The sequence below is a fragment of the Podarcis pityusensis genome (genome assembly GCF_964106645.2).
Source record: "Podarcis pityusensis genome assembly, chromosome: 6".
Lineage (NCBI taxonomy): Eukaryota > Metazoa > Chordata > Lepidosauria > Squamata > Lacertidae > Podarcis > Podarcis pityusensis.
The window spans coordinates 28449642-28476381 of record NC_138030.1 but is presented as its reverse complement, the minus strand read 5'-3'; the positions used below and the strand labels follow the sequence as shown (position 1 = coordinate 28476381).

General features: G+C 43.3%; 2 long non-coding RNA genes across 6 annotated transcripts in view; one reads left to right on the top strand and one right to left on the bottom strand.

The window, feature by feature from the left end:
- The window catches only part of LOC308479176, a 39616-nt gene extending 34143 nt beyond the window's left edge, over positions 1–5473 (bottom strand). For all 4 annotated transcript variants that reach the window (XR_013987524.1, XR_013987525.1, XR_013987526.1 and 1 more), the window contains exons 1-2: positions 5293–5473; positions 1745–3102 (exon numbers count right to left, since the gene is read on the bottom strand). This is a non-coding gene — a long non-coding RNA (uncharacterized lncRNA). The remainder of the gene's footprint in view (positions 1–1744; positions 3103–5292) is intronic.
- Positions 2572–26740, top strand: LOC308479174. 2 transcript variants are annotated; one of them, XR_013987522.1, is made up of 4 exons: positions 2572–2604; positions 6004–6141; positions 17295–17338; positions 26575–26723. It is a non-coding gene; the product is annotated as an uncharacterized lncRNA (long non-coding RNA). The 2 variants fall into 2 exon arrangements; XR_013987521.1 differs by lacking the exon at positions 2572–2604 and adding an exon at positions 3735–3834 and having other exon boundaries at positions 6004–6083; positions 26575–26740.

Sequence of the window (26740 nt, the reverse complement as noted above, 5' to 3'; positions counted from 1 at the left end):
GAAATTCTGACTCAGATGTTTGGCCTAATCATCCTTCAAGTCAAGTGAAAGGGGCAGAAGCAGCCACTGTGTGTATGAAAATCTAATAATTGCAGTAGCCCTTTTCAGGTGAAGTGCTCACACAATCTGTCAATGCATTATTAGGAAGTGGAGCTATGCCAATTAGGCCCCTCCCCTGACATTCAGTGGTTCCCTCCATTGAAAAAAATAAATGTGTCTCTGCACAATAGAAGCTGTTGGGTCTATTTGGTTTCTTAATATTTTCCCAGGACATTTGCATCTTTTAGGACAAGGCTTACTGTTCCCCTTTCAGGGTATCAATGTTACTGACAGGGCAGGTTTTTATGCAATGCCACATTGTTTAATAAATCATGGATATGTTAGCATGTAAAATAGAGCAACACGGGCCGACTTATAAATAATTAAATATTCATTTGCATAAAGATGAAGAGCATATTAAATACAGGGGAAACGGAACGAGATAGGACTGTATGTCCTGATGAAAGCAGGGAAAGAGGGAGGTCATCACATACACAGACAGCTGCAGAGAGGCACACAATCTCAGGTTGGGGTGGTGGTAAAATTCACTGCAAGTTTCAAAGGCCTGCTCCTGCACACATTTACAATTTCATTTTTTAATAGAACAGCGTATTTTAAGAGAGTCTGTTGTTGTTGCTTTCCTAACCAGGGATGAAGGCATTCTCGAGAAATAATTGTAATGCAGTAGTGACAAAAGAAGACACAACTGGAAGAATTCCTTTCTTAAGGCCTAAGAAAAAGGATGGGGAACCTGTAGCTCTCCAGATGTTGGACTGTCATCCCTGACCGTTAGGCACAATGGCTGGGGCTACTGGAGCTTGGAGTCCAATAGTATCTGGAGGGCTACAGACTTCTGTCCCTGCTGCAGACATAGTGGCCACTTCCTTTGATCACACTGTGCCTTGACCAGTTTCCCTAGCATTGTTGTTTCCCACCGTCACTCTCCACACATACTGTTCCTCTTGAATTTAAGCAACGGATGAAGATAACCTTCTCTTGGATTGGTCTCTTCTTGCCTAAACCCCTTTCTCCACTGCCCTTTTAATCAGGTCACATTTCTTTTAGCTTTTTTTAAACCCCAGTCCACTTCTGATTAGTCTGTACCTTTTGTTTTGCTCTGTGACCTCTTCCTAATCCCCAATTTACATTTAGCTTGATGTATTTATAATCCCAACCAAACTGCCAATTTATCCTTCCCTTACATAAGTTGGACTGCCTGTTGTTTATAAGTTTGTTTTTTGAGCAGCCGGCTTGGCAAAGCTGAGGACCTAAGGTCAAGGATGAACCAGGATTCTCAGACAAGGCTTCTGGGAGGTCATCAGCACAGCAGGAGCATTCAGCCTCTGAAGCAAAATCTGAGGTTGAATGGGACCTGAGCCTACATGAGCAACAGCACCTTAAACAGCAGGTGGAATCCTACTCCATAAGAAAAAATTACAGGAGTCAATAAAAGACTCCTCGGGAGTCAATGTCTCCTCACAAGTAAGGTCCTTCTCATGAGGAGAGCTCTCATTGACAACAGCTGGTGGATTCAGCTTGAACCTGGGTGTGGCTTCAGCAGCTGCAGGTCAGTGCCAGGCTGGAAGAGCTACTGGAATAATGTTTTTCTACTAGCATTATGCCTTGCACCTGACCTTTGTTGCCTAGAAGCAGAACTCAGGCTTCCCCTTGACTTGCCTGAGCCCTTCCTTGAATCTCTGCTTACCTGGACTGCTCATCAATTTGCTTCTTGCTTGAACCACTGTTTGCCTGAGAATGGACTTCATTCAGACTGGCCTTGGATATTGCTGCTGTCCGTGGTAGCTCTGCTGTCTGGAAGTTCCCCAGCAACTTGGGACCCAACTAGAACAGGACACGAGTTTGTGTAAAATGTCTTCCTCTAAACACAGCACAATTTTCCACCAAGGTCTGAAACCCCCACAGTTTGAAAAGAAAAAGAAAAAAAGACTCCAGTTAAGCCTGTGCAGTTACCAAGCACACTTGAGCTCCAGGATTTAGAAATTTAGGACAGGTGAGGAAATTGGTTGTTTTTCAGTCATTGTGAAGTCATCCCATGGGAACAGCACACTGTGCCACTAATGGGAGATAACCTGTGTTAATGAGAGGCTTAATGAGGCAGTTTGCTGAGAGGTCAGCAGATTTGTCCATGACAACAGTGGAAAGAAATGAGGAAATGTACAATCACCCCAGAGATGCTGGTAATATCACCAGAGAGGCTTGAGTCTGAGGCTGCAAGTTTGAAGAGTAGCCAAAAGCCAAATCTCTTAACAAAGAGATACCTTGTGGGTTTACAAGGCCACCTCTGAGTGCTTGCCTCTTAATCCTTGCCTCTTAATGAGCCTTCTGTTAGTCAGAAGGATTTACTATTGATAATTCATGTACACTTTTGACATTGTTTCTCATAACAGGTTTTCTGCATGCCACATTCCCTGCCTGAGTGGGACCATAATCCTGTTAGTGATATCACTGTCTGTTGCTATGGAAATGTACCTGGTGATACAAATTCAGCACAATAATGCCTTCTCTGCTTGATCAACAGTCAAGAAGACATATGCATGTGTATTTGTGAGTGACTGTAACTGTTATATTATGTCTTTCACCAGAGTCAAAAAAGGCGCTATCTTTAAGTACTTGGAGTCCTGGGCATGCATTAGGGACTAAGTAACTGTAAACCTAAAGGGTATTGAGAAACCTTTGCATGATAAATACATTTATTTGTCTAGAGTCCATGTAAGTGGAAATAGAACATTGACTAAACAACATAAATGGTAGGGCTGTGCATGGGTCCCAAGATTCATCATGTATCTATATTTCTGTTTTGGTCAGTTTTGGGGTTTGTTTGTTTTTTACAACTTTCTGCGATCTCTTCAGTCTGTGTTTCTTTGAGTGGCAAACCATCAGGGAATATATGCAGTGAAGTTGATGTGGACCATGAAGTCACGTCTAGTTCTTAGATTCAGATGGCCCTATTCAGTAGGGCCTATTGTGGACAGTGTAGTGCTCTGGAATCCCAGGGTTCATGGTCCAAGGCTGTGGTACTGTATAGCTGGACCAAGAAATGATCTGAAATGAAATTACATGCTTATATACACCAATATACCTCTTGAGAGTCCCATGGACTGCAAGAAGATCAAACCTATCCGTTCTTAAGGAAATCAGCCCTGAGTGCTCACTGGAAGGACAGATCATGAAGCTGGGGCTCCAATACTTTGGCCACCTCATGAGAAGAGAAGACTCCCTGGAAAAGACCCTGATGTTGGGAAAGATGGAGGGCACAAGGAGAAGGGGACAACAGAGGACGAGATGGTTGGATAGTGTTCTCGAAGCTACCAGCATGAGTTTGACCAAACTGCGGGAGGCAGTGGAAGACAGAAGTGCCTGGCGTGCTCTGGTCCATGGGGTCACGAAGAGTTGGACACGACTAAACGACTAAACAACAACATATACCAATAGCACATAGGCCGAAACCATTGAACTAGTCTGGAGAAGGTGACAGATAGCACCTGTCTCAGATGATCTGCATGTAGTCTCCATATGTTTGATTACCTAGTCAGGCATTAGAGTGAGCAGAAGGACATTCTGTTATAGTTGAAAACACATCAATATGCAAGTCTGCTTTCAGTCACAGAAATAAAGACAGACAAGACTGAATGCAGCAGCTCTACTGTCTTGCCTAGGCTACAAGCAGGCATACATTCTCTGTGATCAGATGATGGTAGAAGTTCGACTCCCTTATGTTACAACTTCACTGGAGCCTGATTGCTGGAATGCGGGTCACTAACCGATTTCTGAGTGGTAACATGTTTTCTTCCCCTGAATATACTGACTTTTTCATTTCCTAAAGTAAAAAAAGTTGCATTTTGAAGGAGCAGAACAATAATTCTGGTTACACTTCTTATTACAGCTTGTTGACTGAAGCTACGAAAGGGGGGGAGGGGAATGAAATTGGTACATGACAGGCAGCTATTCCCTTCCATAATGCATTTAGGTTCAGACTGCATTTTGAACTTTGATGTGAAGGCTTTGGAATTAAAAAGCCGCCCCTGGAGAAATGCAGAATGGTCTGCAAATATGACATATTCCTGTCATCCTCCCCTCTCCCCAAACTAAGCATTGCTAAGTTTAGCTGCAACACTCCCAACAGGAATTGCTCAGCAAAATCCCAGGGCACTACTTTGAACATTTCAGGGGATGTGCTGTCTTGCACTATCAAAGGCTCATCCTTGCTGAATATACCTTTGATCATAGCTGGGAGAAAGATTTGCAACCATGTGAAACTTGACTCATTTGGGGTTTCATTATACACTTTGACCATTTTCACTAAAGCCTTTGCTAAAGTTCGCAAACTATTTCAGTTGCACCTTTGATGGGTTTCTGGCACAGAGTTTTGCGAGAAATTCACAGATTTGCCAGGAAGCTAATGGGAAATGTTTCAGAGTTCTAGGCCCATCTGATTGCGCAAAACTCACCATATGCTATAGAGAAATTTAAGAATGCAGAAGTTATTTTGAAAGATCTCCCAAAAGAGAATAAGCCAATGGTCCATCCAGTCCAATTTTGTCAGCTGCAGTTCTTGGGCCTATACCTGCTTTTGCTTCAAGGGAATGGAAGATGTAAATATTTTAATGCCTTAGAAGCAAGAAGCTGGTTAGGGATGTATAATGAGTATGGGTTGCTCGTGCATAAGTTGCCGCCTCTCCAGGCTTTGTATCCTTAGTAAACCTTTCAGTCTGGGCAGCCCTTCACTTCGTGGCTGCCTCAGTCGCTAGCAGAATCCGTCAGTGGGCGTTTCTTAAATCTTTTCCAACATAAAAGTTGTTTGACACCCAGTCTCCTCCTACTCTCTCTGCGCGGAAGTCTTCTGCGCAGGGTGGGCGTGGGTAGCGGGGGACCAGTGCTCTCCCCGCTGGTGTCCGGTGAAGAGTCCTGGAGCCCTCTCGCCGATTCCCCCATCAGCCCCTCCTTATCCCTGGTGTAGCGCTGATTTGCTTCCCCATCTGCGGAGCTGCCTCTCTCCCTGCTGGGCTCTTCTCCAGCATCATTTGAGAGCCTTCCCTCCGCCTCTAGCTCCGATGTCAGTTCCCTGACAGGATGCAGCAGGACCTTTGGACTGCAAGCAAGGAAGATGTGCTAAAGAAGGAAAAGGAGGTTTAGAGATGCTGAATGTACTCTTCATGGTTGTTTTTGTTGTGGAGGTTGGGGTGATAAAAAAAATCAGTCCTCTTTTCAGATGGGGAACATCCCCTCACTCACCCACTTAAGGATATTCTACCATTCTCAGGGGAGTTTATTTTCTTTCAACAAAGTAAGCTGCTCACGTAGATGTCAAACAAAGCTTTAAAAATAAAGAAAACTGTAGCACAGTAACGTACTGTGTGAGAGAAACTAAAACAACATCATGAGGCAAGAATGACAGTTGGCCTCTCTAACTGAACTTAACTGAACTCCCGAAGGGAGGGGCTGATTCCAGAGCACAGCACAAACGCCCTGCCCACCAGATTCTACTAACAAAAATAATTAAAAAAAAATTGTCCAGTAGCACCTTATAGACCAACTAAGTTTGTTCTGGTATAAGCTTTCTTAAGAAATGTGCATGCACACGCAAACTTATACCAGAACAAACTTAGCTAGTCTATAAGGTGCTACTGGACTATTTTTTATTTATTTTTTATTTCAACTGTGTCAGACCAACACAGCTACCTACCTGAATCTACTAGTCAAATTAGGCCCCAGTGTTTTTCTTACAGTTTTCACAGCAGATGACACAGAGAAAATAATTGTGCCTGAAAACTGTAGAGCCAAGGCAAATGATGGTTGCAAGAGATGATGTTCTAGGCCTTATTGATAAATGAATTTATTTATTTTTTAATCCCTGGGCCAAGATGATAACCACCTGAGAGTTTTTAAAGAACACACGTATGAAATTACTGATCTTCTAATGAAGCTATGTAACTTATCCCACAGCAATTAAAGTTGCCAGCAGGGGTGCAGGAACTCACTGCATGGTGGTCCCAACATGTGGCCTGTTCCACTTCACAGTGGAGGTGAGAGGTGGGAAACAAGCTGTCCTAGGAATAATAGGATTGCAGCCGCAAATACCAGGTATACAAGCTCTGAGGAAATTGCTTTAATGCTGCTGATTTATTTCTCTTTTGATTGCTGTTTCTTTTACTCTGTTTTACAATCTTGTTGTAAGTGAGTTTGGAAATGTTTTATGTTGAATGGTCAAGATACAATTTAATAATAATATTTATGAATTAGCCTTAGAATTGGCCCAAAACTAATGATGTGTCATTAGCAAGCATGTGGATGAAACCCTAAAAAGCTGACGTACAGCATTATTACTGATGGGCTAAAGAACATATTCAGGAAGATACTACGGCATAAACTGGAAAGGTTATTGCTGAGTTACCTCACAAACGGTGTTGTCTGCCAAGCTTCCGTTGTCTGGAATTGGGCAACTGTTTGTCAACACCTCTTCCACTGAGTAAATTAAAAAGAAACTGATTGAACATTTCTCTTTGTACCTAGTTCTATCATGAAAGAATTGTTTTGTTTCTTCCTCATCCCCAGAACATGTTGTTCAGTATAAAAAAGAATCACTTCTCAAAAGCATATCCTTCTTAATCAATGTTCACCTAGTCTTACAAAGAAAGATGAGTAAATCTGACTGACCTCTTCCTTATGCTATTCATGTTATAAGAAAAGATGGAGTCAGAGTTTGCATTCCAACTGCTTTTATATGAGAAATATGAATAATTAAATTACTCATGTATAAACAAAGCAAACCCTCAGGCACTCCCTCAGACATCAGTGCTTCAAGCATTTCCCACACTTCTCAGTTTAAGTATTTAAACCTAAGCTAGAGGAATTTATTGAAGATGTTTTCAGATGCTATTGTGGCACCATTGAGGTCCATGGTTTTTTTATTATCCCCATCCACTTTAGTGGGCACAAAATTGCACTTCTTGCTGCTTCCTGGTTGAGCAACTGTTCACTAGGGAAGGACTTGACCATACATACCCTCAGTGAAGCACTCTGCTCTTTGTGAGAGCTAAATGAAGCTATAATTTCAGACTGACAATATGGCTTTGGAAAGCCCAGCATGAAGTAGGTATCTTTCATTAAACCAAGAAAGCATTTCCTAGGTGTGTGGGGAAAATATTGCGCCTGGGAAAGGGAAGTGGGAGTCAACAGACACTCAAGGAATAGTTTCGGAGAAAAGGCTTTTTATTTCTACCATCCATGAACTGGTAGAAGGAGCAAGTGTGGTAGTTCACGAAAAGCATGCACGAGTTCACAATCATGTGCACAAGCATATATACCCCTTCCAGATCCCTCCCCTTTTCTCCTCCCTCAGGAGTCCTGCCCCATGTTGAGGTTCCTGAGCATGTACAGAAAGCTGTCTTGGGACTATTGGACTCTTGGCACATTTCCCAGGAAAGGGGAGTGAGAGCCAAGGGGTCGAGGAGCCCTGGTGGTTCAGCATGTCCAGAGATGTTGCAATCTGGTTAACAAAGCCAACTAGCCTGAGAAACAATGGACTGTGTTCTTTTTAGTTACACAAGCGGAATGTTTCTGATGCTTAGCTGCTGAGAAAATGATTTTGAAAAGCTTTGAGAAGCTTTGAGCCTGCTTTGGGGGGGTGTGACTTCGGGCCTAGGTGGGGTCACCTGTCTTCACCTTCCTTCAATCCCTCATGGAAATAAAGACAGTGAAGACAGAATTTAGTTTAAATGTTAATGAGCTAATTTTGGCCACAACTTTATTGAATACACAAATGTGACTGGTATTGACTTAGGCAATGGTATCAAAACTATAACTGGCTCCTGCCCCACCCTGCAGGAAGCCTGTAAGTGTAAACAACCAGCAGGGGGATCTCCGTCAGTGTATATTGACTGGTGCTCACCCCTGGGGTTCCCAGGGGTCCTGGCATGGACCTAGCCCCTCTCTGGGCTACGGATGAAATCCAGACCCCCGGATTCCTTTAACGGAATACCCTTGTCATTGGAGGGGCAGGTGATGGCTGCACCTCCCCTCCCCACATTCCCCTAAACCAATGCCTAACCGCCAAACCTTACAAAGTTGTGACGATTGCTAAGAGGTAGGCAAAAACCAAGTGGCCACAGCCAATCTGCCACATTGGGGAAAATTCCTACCCGGCCCCTGTTCCAAAACAGGCGACCAACCGAAGTCCAAAGCAAGGCCAAACACCACCTAATTAATGGGTGGGTGGGTGTTCGGCAGCGCGAAGCAAAAGGAGGTCCTTACATCGCGCTGCCAACCCCCAACCCCCAACCTTTGCCATGATGCTGGTTGGCTAAAGGCCAGTGGCATAACTGTGGCACCACCGGCTTGGAGCAAGGCAAGCCCCACCCACAAGCCGGTTGGGGAAGAGTTTCAGGGGCCGAGCACAACATGGACCCTCTGTTAGGAGGATCCAACTTATGAAACATGGCAAAAACTTTTTTATACCATGGGGAAGTGCTTCTTTGTAGGCTACAACTTGGTACAAGATCTAGGAAATGTTTGGGCTCTGTACCAGTTGGCTCTGTACATGGAACCAGTGACTAACTTGGAGCCTCCTGGCTTTCAGCTTCCTACCCTACAACCTAAATTTCACTTCTAGAACTTCACAACTATATTTCCCCATGTCTTTGGTGCCAGCATGGACCACAACCACCAACTCCTCCCTGGCACCATCTACCAGGCTGTCTAGGTGATGGGCAGCATCTGCAGCCTTTATACCAGACTGGCAAATCACCCTGTGGTCTGTACACCCATCACACACCCAACTCCCTATGTTCCTTATGATCAAATAACAAACTACCAGTATTTTAACACACCCCAGAGAAGTATACTCAACATGGGAGGGGTGTTATCATCTCCCAAGGAATAGGTCCTTCTAAAAGACCATTTCCCTCTTCCTCAAAGTGATGCCTTCTTTCCCCAAGATCCTCATTCTCTATGACAGTGGTGGAGCTATGAACCTGGGAGTGGGACACAGCTCTAACGTCCCTGAAGGCTTTGTCCACCAACTTATCAGCTTTTCCAGGTTAGCCACCTTGGCTTCAAGGAAAGAAACTTGTGTCTAGACAGCCAGGAATTCACTGGCCAAGCACATCTGGCCAAGCACACTGGCCAAGCACATTCTATCCAACAGGCAGGCAGTGCATCCCCACCCACCCTACTGAGTTGCATTATTATTAGGTTTTGTTTACGTCAAGGAATGCAAGGGTAACTAACATGCTTCCTAACTTGCTTGGCTGTTCAGCTTCAAACAATCTATAGTTTGGGGAAAGCGTTGTAGCTCAGAGGTAGAACACTGCATGCAAATGATGGCAGATTCAACCCCGAGGTAGGACTGGAGACCCATATCTGATATGCTGAGAGTACTGGAAGTGGCTGGCCAAGAGGACCCTAGTTCCCATAGTGAGTCCAGCTCAGGAGATGCTATTTATGAGATTTCAGGGGCTCTGGATTCTAGTGGCTCCCAGCTGTCAGGTTCAGGCTTGCCATGAGGACTTGAGTCCAGTGCCTTCATCAGAAGGCATCCTCCCTCAACTGTCCAAGTCCTGGCTATTTTTCAAGGTCAAAGTCTTGAAAGCCTGTTTGTAGATGCAACTCAGCAGAAGCCCAGGTGGATATAGTTATGTGGCCCTCTGGCTAATGGGAAGAATATTGTCTAGAGACATGAATAATGTACATGGCCATGGTGAGGGTAAGCTACTTGTGTACTATTGAAAGCTGGCATAGCAAGAACAAAAAAAATATATCATTGGGTGGTGATGATGGAGAAAGAGGTACATAGCATTATGGCTTACTTAGTTTAGCATTTAACTGTAAAGTATTGATAGAATTCTGCATTTTGTTTTTTATTGTGACCTTGGCTCATCTCTCTACTAGCTTTCACACAAAATGAGGGAGCAACTCATATTTCATTCCCTTGTGTAGTAAAAGGAGCATGGCCTTGTTAAAAAATGTAAGATGGATGAGGTGTGCAAAAACAGAAAACAACTGCCAGTGCAAGTAATATTCAAATGCAAAGCTGCCTTTTTCTCTAAGTTTGGGAATGTTTCTCAGAGCAATCTACTATGGCAGTGAAAGAATTTCTCTTGCGACATTTATCTTCATTGCTCCACCCATTTTTGCCTCTGGCTCCATCCACCACTGGTATGTGACCCTTGAAAGAGAATGCAGCTCTTGGGCTGAAAAAAAACGGTTCCCACCCCTGACACACATGAAACCCTTTTGCCTTAGTCTTAGCCTCCAACCCCAGTGAATGGAAGCTAATGTAATCTAGGCAAGTTGTTTCTGAGAGGCAGGCAGAGGGCAGGAAGAAAGGGAGAGCAGAGTGCAAAGGCTCTTGATTTCTTTTCTTTCTTTTTTTAAAGTGCTTTGGCATCAAGACAAGCTTTCCTCTTGAGGCTAACAGCAGCTTTTGGGGTGAGGGAAGGGAATTTTAATTTGGACCATGTCTTGTGTAGGCCACCTCCTTCCTGCAACCCCAATTCTCAGGTTGTTGTTTTTTAAGAATAAAAAAAAACTTAAGTAATATATTTGATATCATGTGTAATTTGGCTGACAGTCTCTGGTCAATAGTTGAATCAGTGGTGGTTCCAAGTTTCAGGAAGCCCAGAGCCGAGCATCCTTGTGGAGTTCCATGACAATGGCAGGCTTATCAGTTGGCAGGAGTGCTCACCCTGTATTTCTGGGCCTACAACATTTACTCACCAGTGCAACCACTACTAATTTCCCCACTAATTTCAGCGTCTCTAAGACATACCGTGGGTGCTGTGTTGTGGGAAGATTGACATGGCACCAGCAAGTCTGCCTGCAAAGACCAGGAGCTCCAGGATCAGCGTTTCTGCCCAGTTTCCACCTGCCACTGCCATGAAAGAGCTCAGGCTTCAGCGGCATGGTGGCCTTGACAGGGGAGCAGTTAGACCTGTTAGTTCTATGTTAATTGTCCCACAGTGAAGTTCCTATGGTGTATGCATTGCATATAGTAAATTGAGCTGCCCAGGCCTGATGCTTCTGTCAGCACCAGGCCCAAGAAAATTTGAAAATAAGAAAAGTAAAGTAGTCTCCAGAGGCTCAGTATCAGCCGCATGGAGCCCTGGAGCTCTCCGAGCCATGCCATGTGCTAGTGCCAGGCCTGAGTTGAAATGAAGATGTGATTTGTAAGGTAAGCCAGAGTTCAATTAAAAACGGAGATTGCATTAATTTCATATAATGGGACAATTGTCATTCCTGTGGAGAAAGTTCTGGGGGGATCTGAATTACCCCATTACACTTTTGTTCAAATTACTCATTCAAGTTCAAGATTTTTAATATATATATATATCTGGGAATGGATGTAAATTAAGCAGAAGCATTTTTTTAAAATAATAAAAAAGCAGCCAAACTACAGAAAAGAATTGAAATATTGAGGCACAGTCAACAATGACACAAACCATGTTTTAAACAAAGGAAGATGCTTAAAAGCTATCACTCACAAATCATTATCGGGGAGGAATGGAGAATCATTGCCTACAATGAAAAAAAATGTGAAAAACAGAAAAACAAATGCAAGATACTCAAAGCGATAATCTAGTGATGCATTGTACTAAGGACATTATTTGACTTGAAAATCAACTACATACACATTATCCAAATGAATTAATTGCCTTAACTCATCTGGGGAGCATTTTTTAACATCTGAGCCTTTGTCAGAATTGCTGGTAAATAATGCCATAATAGCACACTTAACTAGATTTTGTGTGTTACTGCAAGCTTGCATGTCATTCCCATATAATTAGACTTAGAAAGTAGGAGAAAGAAATAATAATCAAAAAATTATCCATAATAACAGGAAACAAACTCTGTGTGAGTTCCCAGTTGCTCTCATTCTCCTATAATTGGTATTGATGGAGGTGGGTAACTGCTTCAAGGCTTGCAAAAAAAATAATACTTACATGGTAGCCAGTACAAATCTGTCTGAATAATTTCCTCAATATTTCCCATCTGTTTTCTCTCAAAGGAATTTAAGCAAAAGATGTGGCTGGCTTTTCCACATAATCTGGCCAGATATAAAGTATGCCATAACTTAATTTCTAAAAACTGAAATAAAATGCTGGTTTCTGTGCAGACCCAAAGGTTTTGCAATCTAAATGAGACAAGCCAAGCAGGGATGGGATGGAGATAGAAGTAGTACTTAGGGATTGGCTGGTGAATAGGGATCCAGAATGATGTAGTGGTTAGAGTGTTGGACCAGGACTTGGGAGAACAGGTTCAAAGCCCTGCTCAGCCATGAAACTCAATGGGGGACCTTGGGCCAGTCACAGTCTCTTAGCTTAGCCTATCTCAGAGTTGTTGTGAGACTACAATGGGAGGAGCAGCTCCGACTGCTCGTTTGCTTGCTTCCCTCAGTGAAAAAGAAAAGTTTTAGACAGTGCCAGCATAGCAGGGATGCAATTTCCCTTTGTTTGCTAAGTGCCAAATGAAACAACGGATGAGGCAAGAGGGATGGAAGAGATGAGAGGCAGCCAGGAAACTGAGGTTTTGTCGGCAGAGCAAAATGATGTTCTGTATTAAGGAAGTCTCAGAGGTCACTAAGGTCTGAGAAGTGCAATTGAAAATTCTACACAAGTTGTATATCAACCCAGGCCCAAGGAAGACATTTGTCCAAAAGATGAGACCTCTGAGTGCTAAGCCAATAGTTGAAAAAGGCAACTTGGGTCCTTTGGTGATGGTGAACCCATCAGCTGATTAATTTCTTTGGGGATGTGTTCTCATCTTTACGGTCAGATTGCCTCAAACCATTGTTCCTTTTGGCCCTGTGCAGCTTCCAGTAGAGGCCCCTCTAATTTATCTTCTGTTGCAAGGAAACGCTTCGGAAACATTTATATCTAGCTGGTATGTTTATTTTTATTGACTGGATCAACGGCAATGCTGCCAACCTTTGCTTTCACATCCTTTTCGCATCCTCTACTTCTGAGATGGTTGGCAATCTTCTCTTCCCCCTCCCTAAATATCTCTTGAAGCTTTGAACTAAAATGAAGCATTGGATTGTATAGTGCAGCCATGCTAAAAAGGCCATTTTTGAGCATATTGGTTGTTAAAACAAAGACAACCTCTTTGTCTCACTTTGGTGGGATTTCATTGAATACATTAAAATTTACATTTCTCTCTTCCACAAGTCTCAAGAAGATTGGGATAAGTAGCATCTAACTGATTCTGGAAGGGAGAATGCTTGATGTTAAGAGAGCCTTTTATTCTTAGTATTCATTGTTTCAGTGATGGGTTTATGCTAGTAATGTGTACCACACCTAGCATTCTCTCATTTCTTATGAAGGTACTCTCCATTTACCTGTCTGTATCTTATTGCAAATATCTGGATAAGTAGCTTTATCATTTATCCTTGTGAATGCAGCATCCAATGCCAGCCTTGGGTTGTGTTGGATTCTCTTGTAAGTGTTTCCTTCGTGAAGTTTTGTTTTGTTATTGGGGCTATATGGATAAAATTCAATAAAAAATACTTTCTCCCCCCAAATTGTAAAGAGTAGGATTCTGGTTTGTTGTTTCTTTTGTTTTTGTAAAGTGCATTACAGTTTATTGTTGCTGTTGTAAAAGATGTTAGATATTGCAATGGATTATGCTATTATGCTATTTTTTATCATACTTTGAGGAGTGTTCCTTTCTCTTTCACGCTATTATATGATTGGTGAAGACCTTTGGCTAACCGGGTAAGCTTTGTGAATTGTGATCAATCTTATCCAGTTGTTTTGTGGTGCAGAATTAAAAGGAAGCTCTAATATGGATGCCTGGATGTTGCCCTTCTTGGCTTAATATTACCAATGGGGTGGGGTGGCAGACAGTACATAGAACAACCCTTAAGAATCAGGATAAGCCTCTTAGCATTGATTGAAAGCCTTGTGATTAGGCATAAAAGCAGCCTCTGCAATCTCCTAGAGATGAATTTGAAGAGATTATTATGAAATAATGAGGAGGAAGAAGGGAACTCAGATGCTTTTTTGTACTGTGTGGGAGCTGCTTATTCATTAGCTAGTCCCATGTAGTTGGGAGAACATTAAATGACCCAGTGACGTGGTGTGAGCAAATTGTATGTGCTTTCCCACAGAATCCACCCCATGTTATGAAGCTGGTCCTTTTAAATGTTCTTTTGGAGCTTTTTAATTGATACTCCACTCACATATGGTTGGAAGGATCTTCAAATAACACCTTGGGTCTGGAGCTGAATCCAGATGTCTTAGGTTGAAGTTCCAATACAAATTATATTCCCAGTTAGAGATGCACAAGGATCTTTTGTTCAGCCCCCAAAAGGGTTGAGCTTTTGTAAATGCCCCTATTCAAACCCTTGTGATGTCCCTAGTCTCCTTCACTCTAATCCTCTAAGCACTTGCAGACCCTCCAAGTGTCCCTATTTAGAGAAGCTATCCCATTTCCTGATTTGATCCTGGAATGTCCCACTTTTCCTTAGGACATCCCTATTTTCATTGAAGAAATGTTGGATGGTATAGAGTTATCTGAGCTGCAAGCTGTCTGAAGGCAGTCCTGTATAGGGAAGGGTTTTTTTGGTTTGTTTACTGTTTACTGTTTTATTATGTTTTTATATATGTTGGTAGCTGTCCAGAGTGGCTGGGGCAACCCAGTAAGATGTGTGAGCTATAATAGTAACATTATCGTTATGGAATGGGATGTCACTATTTTCATCGGAGAAATGTTGGCCATTATTAATGCATCCTTTGGATTCAGCTCCTGACTGAGGTTCCCTCAGATAATCCTGTTAAAAGATACAGGATTACCTGGTATTCTGAGGCCTCTTTGCACAATTCTACCATTATATTGTTAATGTACAAGGATTTGTGCATGCAGAGAAAAAAGGACAAGAAAGAGTTACGTAAGTTAGGTGTGCTGGTTAATTTTGGGGTGTGTTTGTCCTGCACCTGCATGTGAGAGTGAGTCAAAACAATCTAAAGTATAAATATACTTGTGTTTGAAGCAAGTTTTCTCTTGGCTCGTGCCCTTGGCCAGAGCCTAGTCTGTGTTGGGACACTGCTGGTAATACTGTTTATTACAACTGTATGTAACGTGGGTGGTACTGTGGGTTAAACCACAGAGCCTAGGGCTTGCTGATCAGAAGGTTGGCAGTTTGAAACCCCATGACGGGGTGAGCTCCCGTTGCTTGGTCCCTGCTCCTGCCAACCTAGCAGTTCAAAAGCACGTCAAAGTGCAAGTAGATCAACAGATACCTCTCCGGCGGGAAGGTAAACGGCGTTTCCATGCCCTGCTCTAGTTCTCCAGAAGCGGCTTAGTCATCCTGCCACATGACCCAGAAGCTGTACGCCGGCTCCCTCGACTAATAAAGCAAGATGAGCGCCGCAACCCCAGAGTCATCGGCAACTGGACCTAATGGTCAGGGGTTCCTTTACCTTTACCTTTTATGTAACCCATAACCTGTGGAACTGCATTATACTGTCAGTAAAGGGACTGACCCCATCTTGAACTGTCTGGTGTTTTTCTGTACCATTGGCACACTCCACTGGCATGTTGAATGGGCACTCTGCACACACCCCAACAGATATTACACACACACACACACACACACTGCAGGACTAGGCCTGAGAAGTACCTTAGCATGAGGCATACTCACTATTTGTGTATGCATACTCCTCAGAGTCCTCTTCAGGTCAACAAAGCAAGAAGAGGTGCAGTTTCCATGTAGCAAGGCCAGTCATTCAGGCAGCAAATGCTGGAGCGTATAACCTCTCCCACCCCACCCCATCTGACCCACCATTTCTCCTGAGAACTTCTAACGACTGCTGCCGCCAGGTGTGGTGGATTATGTGATTCCATCACCAGCATTGAGTAGCCCTCCAGGAGAGCTATTCTAGGTGGTGATAGGTGACATCTGACTGGAAGGAGCATTTTTTTGGTAACATCCGTAGCCTGTTGTGACAATATTGCAAGCCACTTCATGGATAAAATTGTTCAGATTTGCACAGCATTAGATGCCACTGGTAGGGATCAGTGTGGAGGAGGTGTTGAGAGCGCTGTCTTTTCCTGTTGTCTTTGATGACTGTCAGTGGTTTTGGCCTGCTAATGTGGAAAAGCTGCTTGAAAGGTCAATCACTTGTCCTCTTGACTCTTGCCCATTACGGCTCATAAGAGCAATCCAAAGGGGATTGTCTGAGTGGCTCCAAGAAGTGGTGAATGCCTCATTGCCGGAGGAGGGGGTACCATCAACCCTTGTAAGAGATACAGTGGTACCTCAGGTTAAGTACTTAATTCATTCTGTAGGTCCGTTCTTAACCTGAAACTGTTCTTAACCTGAAGCACCACTTTAGCTAATGGGGCCTCCTGCTGCCGCTGCACCAGCACAATTTCTGTTCTAATCCTGAAGTAAAGTTTTTAACCTGAAGCGCTATTTCTGGGTTAGCGGAGTCTGTAACCTGAAGCGTATGTAACCTGAGGTACCACTGTAATGATGATGCACCCTTTCCTCAAGAGAACCTCCCTGGACCTGGATGGGTTTAATAACTATCTCCCAGTTGCTAATAGTGGAGGAACTCTAGAGGATAAGTTAACCTCTTCAGATCATATGGTTCTGCCAGCCAGGTCAGCTAGAATACATATTGGCCAAAGCAGTTTTCTGGAAGAATACCTTGTCTTTACTGTAGAACTGGGAGCTTTGGAAGTGTACCGAAAAGATTTGCTTTTGCGGGCTGCCAATCTGCCATGAACCTCTTGTCAGTGGCTTGTGTTTTAAAATGAAAATGTCATCTTGACAGATTAATTGAGCTGTATTCTCTATGTGTAAGGAAATTTAAGAAGAAAACAGTTACTCTTAGCCTTGAAGAGATCTTCCAATAGGTATTTCCCCCTGCATCTCAAATTCAGACGGATTACATTTCTTTGTGCATGAAATGTAACGTTTTAATGTAGAGGAATGCCTCCAAGGCTGAGAGGAGTCATATCTAGGACTCTTTTGGAGAGAAAGGGACATGTATATTTGTCAGTTTTAGTAACAATACATAGAACTAGAGCTCACAAAATATCTTCCAACCAACACAAGAAAAATTGAGATCTGGTGTAATTTAGTTTCAATTAGTGCACTGAAGCTTCTTCAAGAATGGATGATATATACTTTTGACGTTACTCTCAGACTATTAAGCACAGTACTGGGAAATTATTATGTAAATGAGAATTATCTTATTGGCTTTAGTGTCATTCTTTCTCCTTTTTCCTTCCAGGTAATTGGTGGGGTTGATGTGGGAACCAAACAAATGAAGGCAGGGTGAGTAATGTAATGTCGGTGGTACGCGCTTCCTTTAGACTGAGCTGGCAAAAATATTTGTGCATGTCACTTTAATTGAATCCCCTCTTAATTGGTTTAAAATTGTATTCTGGGTGTTGTTCTATTTTTACTGCAGAGCCTCAAGCTCTGATAAAGCACGTGCTTGCAAAATATATCATAAATGCATATTTAGAAAGTAGGTCTTGACCACACACATAGTCTTTTTCTCCTTAATTCTCTCTCACACACACACATGCATACGCATACACCGTCCCCTGATGCAAAATATATGAGAGGAGCATTTCCCAGAATTGGAAATGGATAATGAAATACAAGCCATCTTCAAAGCAATACAATTAGGTTAAAGTAAGCATGTGAGAAGGGGACAATGGGAACGAATGTGCCAGCTCTGCCCCCCTCCATCCCCATTCCAGACACCTTCAGACTTGTGAAAGGTGACTGCCTGTAGCAGAGAGCCTTTTGTATCTATGGCGGTTCCCCATGCATTTTTGAATAGTCGTGGGCTGTAACTCAATGGCAGAGTATCTGCTTTGAAAGCAATGTGTACCAGGTTCAACCCTAGGCCTCTCCAGTAGGGATAGAAAGATCTGTCAATTTTGGTTCTCTCGGGTTCTAATTTTTCTAAGCTTTAATTCAGTTCACCGCATTTCTACAGCAAATTCGCATTAAAAAGAAATCCTAATGAAAATTCAGCAGCATTCTAGTGTGAATTTCTCCTAATAAAACAGCAGATAGCAGAGAAGCATATTCAGGTGTTACACACTGTATCCTTAAATATTAATACAAAACAATGGTATAAATAGAAACAAGCACACTTGTGACTCTAATAAGCAAGAAGGAATAATTCATAACCAGCTGGAGCAAGAAGTGTTTCCCAAACTGAAGGAAATGCTAAATGAAACAGTTATAGTTAAAAAGCCAAATATGTGTGTGGAACCAGCATGCACATGTGTTTTGATTAGCTCCCAAATGGGCACGTAACAATTTTTAAATGGCTCCTGTTTGAAAAAGCTGTAGTGCAGGCAACTCCCCACTTACACAGAGGCTACTTTCTGGGAGCTTGTGCGCATAAATAAAATTGCATAACGTGGGGAGCACCCTCTTTGTGTGGAATAAGCTTTGTGTGGAATAACACCCTTTAAACACCCTGCCACTCTCTCTTCAATCCATCCCAAAAATACTGTATCCACAACAAGAATTGAAGCTCTGTGGCCAGCAGGGGGCTGGAGGACACATGGGGAAATGGCTGCTGCCACTGTGGCATCCCACATGTCAGCTGTTAGGTGGGGAGGCTGAGCAGCCTAAACAAAGCCCTGCTGTGCCTCCAGTCTCTTCAGGGCTTCCTCCACCCTCATTTACATGCTTTTGGGGTCCAGCGAAGGGTCTGATCACTCTCCAACTCTCTCCCACCATTTCCAGGTTTGAACTGAATTGTTTAATTATTTCCTGGTGCTGTGCATACACACAGTTGCATGTGAGTAGAACACACATAAGTGGGGGGCACCTGTTTCTTCACAACACGTTTAATGGCTCCTATTTTTAAAATGTTGTAAAAAAAAATATGTGTGCCTTGCCTTTATTCATAAAAGGAGGGCAGCTCCTGGCTTCGGGATGGTTTGGATAAGCTGCTGTCACTGTGTCCTGCAACCAGTGCCTGCCCCTGCCAGGGGTAGCTTGTGCCCATTGGGACTGGTTTGGCACTTGAGCTGAGACAATTTATTATTGTTTTTTTTAAAAAAATAATAGGATGCTTTTCAAATTGAATGTTTGCCAAAGTGGCTTATAAGTTAGGTTGTATCAGTAATGGGAAGGTGTGTACATACGTAGTTAGTTCCTGGGTCAATGGGAAGTATTTGAAAAGGTAGTTTCCTTTAGAGGTGAGTTGGAGGATAAAGGCATTCTGAGCCAATGTGGAAGCCAAGGAGTATGCAGTTTGTGTTTGAGTTTACCTGAAGTGCTTGGAGTCTGTTTCTAAGGAAGGCAGCCCTGTTGGGCAGCTACACAAAAGGTTAGCATCACCAGAACCATTTGGGCAGACACTTCCCTGACAAAGCAAGGCTTTGTGTGGAAAAATCCACAGACAGCATAATGGGTGTTTTAATTTTAACAACTCGTATGTAAAAAAAAAGGAACAAATGGTGATCAAAAGTGAATTTTCTTCCATCTCTATAAATAGTGTCGCGCGCGCACACACACACACAAACAAACACAGAGGCCTGTTCTGAAAGTTACTTTTTCATAGTCCACCTGTTCCCTAGGACCTTCCATAATGGTGGTTTTAAAGAAAAAGAGGCTATTAGTATGGCCATGTGGCCTACTTTAGGAAAACAGTTCTCTATTTGAAGTACTATCCAGTTTCTAGATAAGGGAAAAAAGGAGAGGCTGTGAAATTGTCCATCAAGAGTTAGCACTTGGACAACAGATTGGATGGTCATCTCCAAATACACCACTTTCAGGCAGTCTAAGGCTTCCAGTTCTCCTAATTCACGTGGTCCATTTGACGCCCCTTATGTTTGCAAATTTCTTCCGAATGTGATCCTGCCCTCTCTTCTTTCAAATCCTCCCTCCAAATCCACCATCTGTGAAGGTTTTAGCCTAATGGTTACTGCAAAATGAAACCTAGGTAATTCAGGTACCATATACTGCTGCCTTCCAAAGCTTGCAAGGAAGAGTACACTATAAGTTCTTTACTCAGTTTCTAGAAATTGAAACTCCAAATCCTCTAATACTGAGAAATTCTCAGTTTTCCGAAGCCAAGTACTAAGTGCATTTGAAAAAGGCTTGCCGGTTCTAGAGATATCTCAAGTAATTATAAAATCATCAGAAGCGTAGAATAAAGTCTTATACGCTTAGGTGCTGCTGAGCGGAGCGATTCCAGGTCTCATTTAATATGCAACACCCTGCCTCCTCCGTCAAGCCCAATTTCAGGTGTAACAGGTCTATTTGCTCACTCTTCCAGAGCAAGTTGACTTCATACACTGGATACAGAAGGAATACTCTTTCCCCTTGAGCAGTTTTATGCACTTTGTGGCTATTTGAAAGGACTTAGCTATATGCTTGCTACATGTTATTTTGAAGCTGCTGGAAGATCAAGGATGTTATGTGAATCCAGAGAGAAAATTAGATTCTGAGTTCTAGGCATCTGCTTTATACAATAATTCAGAGCAGCCTCGTGTGCTTTGCATTTTCTTAAAAAATAAACCATTAATGTCTCATTCTGAAAGAAAGAAAGAAAGAAAGAAAGAAAGAAAGAAAGAAAGAAAGAAAGAAAGAAAGAAATCCACAGACTATTATGCAATTAAGTATTCATAAACATTATTGATTTCACTGGGACATAAGTGTGCATAATAGTGTTCTCAAGAGCAGCAAATGTCTTTGGCAGTCAACTTTCCAAAAGAATAAGAGGAAAGGGTGGGTTCATTATTTCACTCTTGGTGATTGAGCCACCATGGGGCCCAAAAGGCAACAAGAAAAGGGGAACCAGATCTTCAGTAGAGGCACTGCAGCCGTTCCTACCCGGAACAAATTGACAATGAAGAAGGACTGGATCCTCTCACTAAACTTCCCAAATCATGCCACCTTAATCTTTGGAAGCCCCCTGTGACTTTCTCTGCCTTCTGAAGTTAGGCAGGTGGTGACAAGAGAGAGGACCTGTTTGTGGTCCTGTCTGGATAGGACTTGGGTCCAGTATACCTGAAGGAGCATCTCCACCCCCATCGTTCTGCCCGGACACTGAGGTCCAGTGCCGAGGGCCTTCTGGCAGTTCCCTTGCTGTGAGAAGCCAAGTTACAGGGAACCAGGCAGAGGGCCTTCTCAGTAGTGGCACCCACCCTGTGGAACGCCCTCCCACCAGATGTCAAAGAGAAGAACAACTACCAGACTCTTAGAAGACATCTGAAGGCAGCCCTGCTTTTGATACCATTGTATTTTAATATTTTGTTGGAAGCCACCCAGAGTGGCTGGGGAAACCCAACCAGATGGGTGGGGTATAAATATATTATTATTATTATTATTATTATTTCAGAATATGACTTTCAGGGTCCCATTCAACAAAATGAGCAGAAGGGGCCAGGGCTGGTGCCATCCTCCAAACGTACACTCAAGCCCAGCCCTGCTTGTGGTGGTCCCTATATGTTTCTCTGCTGCTGCTGCTGCTGCTGCTGCTGCTGCTGCTGCTGCTGCTGCTGCTTTGGCTGTGGTGGCAATGCCACCACTTAATACCCTCTACCAGGCCCCCAGACATACTTTAGTGGTGGGCAAGGAGTTTTTTAATACAGTGGTACCTTGGGTTAAGTACTTAATTCATTCCGGAGGTCTGTTCTTAACCTGAAACTGTTCTTAACCTGAAGCACCACTTTAGCTAATGGGGCCTCCTGCTCCCGCCGCACCGCCGGAGCACGATTTCTGTTCTCATCCTGAAGCAAAGTTCTTAACCCGAGGTACTATTTCTGGGTTAGCGGAGTCTGTAACCTGAAGCGTATGTAACCCGAGGTACTACTGTATTTTGAATGAGAACTAAGCTCGGTTCGCATCACTGGTGACACTTTCTGCAGCTGCGCTCTTCTTTCACACATGCAAGTCACCACTTCATGACTGACGTGCATGAAATTATTAACTTGCTCTCATCTTTATTGAAGTGCTAACACTGAGAACTTCTTTTCCTCTCCATCTGAAACCGCAATAGCTAGTGATTGAGATAACAGACAACTGTTTTATTAATTTTCTCTCCAAGGCTTTATGAAGACTAGAAAAGTGTGTATCATTCATATACACACAGAGAGAGACGCGCATACATGTGTGTGTGTGTTGAGCAAAGTAGAAAGTCCTGCAGGGTCATGGATAATTAGGGTTTTCATTATACTGGCAAGAAGCTGGCAATTTTTATATCTTACTCTTTTATGGTATAATATAAGCTAATATACTCTTAATAAAAGAGAGCTCAGAGGAAGGCCATGTCCTATCCGTTTGAACTGCAAGTAATAATATTCATTTCCAGTGCAGACAAAAATGAGGAGCCAAACAATTTATCTTTTCCTTCCTTTTCTTTCCCTCCTCCTCTCGACAGTGATTTGTTGAATCGCGAAGATGCCATTATTCCGCGCATTGCTCTTTCTATTGTTGTTGCTACCGCTTTTATTTTACACTTTATTATCATGGTGCTTTTTGGGGATGAAAATATTCCAACTTCAATAAATTACCCGAGGTGTTTCTTATTTTCTCACCGTTCCCTTGTAGATTGGCTACTTGCGTTTCTGCAAAATTTCAAAGCTCCGTCGCAATATGTCTTTCATTAGGAAGAGGTTGTGTGGGTGTCTGTTGTTCTAATAGTCGTACAACTTTGTCGCACCTCTGCGGCGGAGGACGTTGTGCATTTGGTGTGCTGGGGGCAGGGAGCCAGAAGACGTTGCTGTCAGTATCTCCGGGGGGAGCCAGTCAGCAAATCTAGCAGGCTCTGGGGAGCAAGGGGTACACCCAACTCCAGCAGCCCCCTTCTGCCCCGCACTGCTGCAAAATGACCCACCCATATTCCCATAGTTAACAGCATTTTGCAGAGGACTAGTGCTGTTCACTGTTCCTCACGGCCAGAAAAGGAGTTTTACCCACCATCAAATTGGCCTGGGTTTTCTTGCAGGGGGAGGTTGTCATCCTCACATCAAGCTATTGCTTCCCAATCCATCATTGTCAGGTGCTGTTGCGGTTGCTCGAGGGTAACCAGGCAGGACTCCGACCTGATTTTACAGGCTTTATTTTGGTGCAAATTATTTAGAGTGAAGAGTGTCATAAGTTCATGTCTGGCTCAATCACTAGCAGAATCCGGGAGTGGTCTGTTTTTGTACCTCCCCCAACATAAAAGTTTTGTCACCCCCAGCCTATTCCACCCCTCCCTGCGCCTCAAACTACTGCACATGATGGGCGTTGGCAGGGACATGCTTCCCTCCTCTCCAGCTTGCTCAGGCGTGGTGTTAAGGCTCTTTCTAGCATCCTCTGGTCCTTGCACCTCTTCTCCACTGGAGGTGAAGCTTTCCTCCTCACCATAAGAGGAACTGCTTCGCAAGATTTTTGGAGGCTCCCTGTAACACAACTGCCCCTCTTCCTCTTGCCTCTGAGCCAATGGCAGTTCCCTGACAGTCATGCTCTCAGTTGTCACAACTTGGCAGGGGAGGGCATTGAGTAGAATCCATAGATTGTGATAATCTATGGGCTGATGTGGAAAACCTTGGCCCTAGATAAGGGGTGGAGGTGGGGAAGGCCAGATCGCATGCTCCCAAGTTGCCAAGTGCCTCACCACTCCAGTTCAAACTGAGGTACAAATATGTCCTCCCATGCTGCTATGCGTACAGGCAGGCAGCAAATAGCATCTAATCAGCAGACAGTCTAGTGGACAGAAGCTTGCTCTGGGTCACACCAAACCCCAGCATAATCAATAAAGTTGCTGCCATTTTTCACCCGCTTGCTGTGTCTTGTTGTTCATGGCTCCCCTGTGCCTGTCATGCAATCCCCATTGTAGCACGCTGCCTCTGACCCCCTTGCTCACCAGGGCAAAAACTGAGAGGACAGCAGTTTTGGACATTTCTTCCCAAGCATGCTCACGAGCCCCATTTGACAACACAGGCTGGCGTGTGGGAAAGGGGAAACTGTTTTGCTTTGGCAGCTTGAGATCTTAATTGCCACACACATGGTTAGAGGAAGTTACTTCCATTTACCTGGGAGGAAAGGGGAGGCAGGATTAGAAACTGCTTACTCATTAGAAAAAATGTCACTGTTCTAACCCCCTCCCCCACGGTTTTTCCGTCTAATGTTCTTCTGGTTGAGCAAGCAAGTTCGTAAAGTCAGTTTTAATTAAAGTGCATAAATCTGGCTGCAGCTGTGCACCTAATGAGGGGGCTAAAGGGTCACTGACAAATGTTTGCATAAGCTCTCGCCCTTCTTTCCCCGAGAAAGTGGTGCTCATCTCGAATCCTTCCCACGGTTAATGGATGTTGCTCTTTTCAGCACCTAGCCGCCTTTTGTTGTTGATTTGCTTGTTTGTATGAAAGCTCATTAAGAAACAAAAATTAAAGTATGGGCAGGGAGGGTTATTCTCAATTTGCAATGAACACAAGCACTAAAACACCCCTTACAAGTGGTGCAGATGGAAAGTGTTAAGACTCAGCCACACTTAGCTTCCCCTCGCCCCATGCTTTCTAGGTGCAGGTCATAGAATTCTAGAGTTAGAAGGGACCCATAGGGTCATCTAGCCCTATATCTATATCTATATCTATATCTATATCTATATCTATATCATCTATATCTATATCTATATCTATATCTCTGCAATGCAGGAATATGCAGTTGTCCCTTACAGGGATCAAACTGACAACCTTGGTATTATCAGCACCACGCTCTAACCCATGGGTAGGCAAACTAAGGTCCGGGGCCAGATCCGGCCCAATCACCTTCTAAATCTGGCCCGCAGATGGTCTGGGAATCAGCATGTTTTTATATGAGTAGAATGTGTGCTTTTATTTAAAATGCATCTCTGGGTTATTTGTGGGGCATAGGAATTCGTTCATTTCCTCCCCCAAAAAATATAGTCCAGCCCCCCCACAAGGTCTGAGGGACAGTGGACCGGCCCCCTGCTGAAAAAGTTTGCTGGTCCCTGCTCTAACCTACTGAGCTATCCAGGTCCTTTCTAAAGCTCCATGTCCGAACTCTTTCCCCCCACCAACTGCTTTCCCTAGGAAAACCTTCTCTTTAATGCTGAATTGGAACTCAAGTCCCATCAATTCAAGTTTTCCATGAATCACCTTTTGCTCCAATTCAGTTGTAGAGAGTGGAGAAAGCGCCAGGGGGAAGAAAGTTCTTGAACACAGAGCCCTAAAGCATAGACCTGTGCCTAGAGTCATGGCACAAAAGGAAGTATGACTCAGGCTTTGCTTTGCACACCATCTGTGAGTGCTTATATCACACCATCCTTCCTTAAACTTCACCATTTTCCTGTAGATCCACATATATTGCTCCCTCCAAACCAAAGGCTCAGCTAATGCTATCCAGGAGGCCAGGCCTATGCTATGTTTAACTGGCATGGCTTCCTTCAAGGAATCCTGAGACTCATGGTTTGGTTAAAGGTACTAGTAATGTTCCAGAGAGCTCTAGTCCCCTCCTTTCATAGAATTGTAAAGTGGGAAGGGACCCCAAGAGTCATCTAGCCTGACTCCCTGCAATGTTAGGGAAGTGAGAGAATCTCAGTTCAACCTGCTTGATTGACTGGGCAGATGGGAGTTGCAAACTGATTAGCTGGAATCTACAAGGTTGGAGTGGGCTGCTGTAGTATGTATGGTCAATACATGATATGGATGCACAGATTGTGGTATCTCTGGGTAAACCTCCATTACATGGGTGATTTATAGTTGGTCAGTTTCATGTAGATAACAGAAAAATCAGAAATCATGGAAAGATAGGCACCTATCAATTTGAACTGTTGCCTTTATATATATTGATTGATAGGACCACCTTCCTCATACACTATCTGTGTTTATGTGCTTCTTTCCCTATCTCTAGCTTTTTGGGGGAAAGGGAAGTAGAATGTGTGTGTATGGAGTTTCCCTAGTGCTTTCTCTAAGCTGTTACAGCATATTCCAGTATTGTACTTTCTCTAAGATGTTACAGCATATTCCAGTATTGTACCCCAATGTAAAAGTTCAATAAACTTTTAATAATGACAAGAAGAAGATTTAGGATTGGTTGACAAGTGTGGGGTCCTGTTTGTTTGCAATACAGACAACTACGTACACCACTGGGTATAGATTTGTTGTGCAGACTTAGCAATAGCACCTGCAGTTGATTGAAAGTGTGTACGTCTTCTGGGAGATCCCAGCCAACCACTGGGAAATGGGAATCAGTCCTAAATGATGGCTTTGTAAATCACCCCCTTATGCCATAAGCCAAGGTCATCGTCTTCTTCGCTGTGTCCCGTGACATTTTTCTGTTCCCTTTTTATTAGAAAAGCCACTTCTGTTGGGCAATCATTTTTAGTCACTCCCTGGAGTGATTTTGCTGTTCAGGAAGTACGAATAACGGTAATGTGTACTTGAGTTGGGGGGAAAAAGAAAATTTTCCCTTTGAGTTTGTTTTATTTTTATTTTTGTGGCAGATTTGCTGCTGTGTAATGTTTGGGAATGAATTCCTTGGCTTTGACATTGTTTTCTTCATTGTTATTCTTTCTGTACCTATAGAGAAGAAAATAAAAAATTCATTAAAAAGGAAGGAAGGAGAAAGGATTGTGCGGCCATCGTGCCTCTGTTATGTGGCAGAAGAATATAGACAAAGGAAGGAGAGACTGAAGTCACAAATAGTTTTTGGCTTAAAAAAACAACACTTTTAAAAATGTTGTGTTTTGAT